The sequence below is a fragment of the Microtus ochrogaster genome, chromosome 21, assembly GCF_000317375.1.
Source record: "Microtus ochrogaster isolate Prairie Vole_2 chromosome 21, MicOch1.0, whole genome shotgun sequence".
In the NCBI taxonomy this organism is placed as follows: Eukaryota; Metazoa; Chordata; class Mammalia; order Rodentia; family Cricetidae; genus Microtus; species Microtus ochrogaster.
Window position 1 is genome coordinate 14,168,997 of NC_022022.1, and position 2,570 is coordinate 14,171,566.

The following is a 2,570-nucleotide window of genomic DNA, read 5'->3' on the forward strand; positions in this document are numbered from 1 at the left end:
TTTTTTGTGAAGCGGGCCTGGGTTCAATTCCCAGCACCCACAAGACAGCAACCATCTGTAACTCCAGTTCCATGGGAACTGGCACTCTCTGTGGGTCTACATGGGCACCAGATACGTGCTGTACACACACACACACACACACACACACACACACACACACACACACACAAATTATTCATGCATGTAACATAAAATCAGAAATTTAAAAAAGTAGATTAAAGTCATCCTTTAACTTAGACTGTAAAAGTTGATTGCAGGCACAATCCAAGGTGGGTATTTTGTTCTCTCAAAGGCAGGTTAAACTCAAATAGGCCAAGTACATAGTAGGACAGCAGGTTAAAGTCTGCAGTCTTGAACGATCTCAAGGCATCTTATTAACTTTGGTGGCACGATCTAGAAAATACCTTTGTATTTTTAAAATGCAAGAGATACTTTCATAAAAATATATCACTACAGTTTCCCTTGTTTCTGTTCATGCCATTATAACAAAATGCCCTGTACCTTAGCGTTCCGAGGCCTGGCAAGTCCACGATCAAGGTTCCTGGAGATTCGATGTTTAGTGAGGGTATTTTAGACGATGCCTTTCTCACTGAATCTTCACATGGTGGAAGGCGGCAAGTTTCTGAAGCTTCCTGTATAAGAACACTAATTCAGGACCACCTCTGATCGAATCTGGCTTTCCACCACACCGATTGGGATACAGGCGAGACTTAGACTCCTGGGGCTGTTAGTACCGTAGCACTGAAGTCTTAAGTCCCTGTTTCAGGGGGTCTCATTGCTCCTCTCCAGGACCTCTACTGTCGCTCTAGGAGTTGTGAAGGATACAGCCTTTGTTCTTTGTAGGTAACATACCAGGAACAGTGCTATGAGAGTGGAGGAGGAGAAACACCTCCTTCCCCATTCAAGGATCAGACAGAGGAAACGCCGAGTCGCCATAAAAGGAAACAAAGTTGTTCTCACTTAGAGGAAGGTGCTGGAAATGCCTGGAGTTTTCTGGTCTCTGCTGCCACCATGTGGCCGTTTACACTCGTTGACTTCAAATTCGGGTTTTCGTGATAAGACTGGTCCTGTGCCCAAAGAAAGAATAGAGTAAGTACAAAGACTTGAAAGCTTGTTTTTAGCGACCGTCGGCCTCAGTTTGTCTCCTCAATCGCCCTAGGGTCCTCGTGGTTTCGGGCTCACAAGTTTCCTCCCCACGGAGGAAGTCCTGAAGCAGGACTAAATCTATGCTTTGAATTTTTGAAGAACCAGCTTGAGGCACAGAAACCCCCCAGATACTCCCCCCCCCCCCATTAACCCTGACCTTTAATGTTCATAGCTATTCAAGCCCCTTTTCTCTTTACTTAGAATGTAGATGGCAGCCGGGCGGTGGTGGCGCACGCCTTTAATCCCAGCACTTGGAAGGCAGAGGCAGGGTGAGTTCGAGGCCAGCCTGGTCTACAAGAGCTAGTTCCAGGACAGGAACCAAAAACTATGGAGAAACCCTGTCTTGAAAGATCAAAAAAAAAAAAAAAAAAAAAAATGTAGATGGCACCTGTGACCCATTTGCCATCATCAGTAGTAGGGCAGAGAGGATGGGTTGTCATTTCTATGATTGTATTATGTGGTATATGTGGTCTTTCTTTTTTCTTTCTTTCTTTCCTTTTTCTTTTTCTTTTTGATTTTTCAAGACAGGGTTTCTCAGTAGCTTTGGAGCCTGTCCTGGAACTAACTCTTGTAGACCAGGCTGGCCTCAAACTCACAGAGATCCGCCTGCCTCTGCCTCCCGAGTGCTGGGATTAAAGGTGTGTGCCACCACCACCCGGCTCTCAGCCTGCTTTCTTGTACACTGCAGGACCTTTGCCCACGAGTGGTACTGCCCACAGTGATCGGGGTCCTCCCATATCAGTTATTAACCAAGAAAATGCCCTGCAGATAGGTGTTCAGGACAGTCTGGTGGAGGCAGTTCCTCAATTGAGGTTCCCTTTCCCAGATGATCCCAGTTTGTGTCAAGTTGACCAAGAACTAACCAGCATGGAATGGTTTTTGAAAATAAATATGATGAACAAATAGCTATTTGGTTTAGAACTGCTCCTGGCCTCCCATTCTGGTACTGAATCAGCTTGCTGAGCTGGCTCCTTTAGGGCAAGTCCTCTGTCAGGAGGTCCCCTGCCCCTTCTAGAGTCCTGAGAGGTCTGCAGACGCGATTTACCAGCTAAGTTTAGACAGGCTGAAGTCTAGTCCAGCGGTTGGCTAGACTTAACCTCAACCTCCTCAGATTTTGTCAGCAGCTTGCCAGATGTGCTATATTATTGCAGTTGTCACTACCATGACCGACAGATGTGCTATATCATTGAAGCTGTCACCATAACTGACAGATGTGCTATATCATTGCAGCTGTCACTACCATGACTGACAGTGGACTGCATTCTTCATTTTCAAAAGATGCTTCAGGCTTGGGAAGAGATTAGTGGTGGAGTGTTTGTACAGTATGTGAGAAGCTCTAGGCTTGCACTGCCAATGAGAACATCCTCTATGTACCTGGTTGTGTCCAGGACTTGACCGCAGCTCAGGGTTCTGTTAAGGGCTCA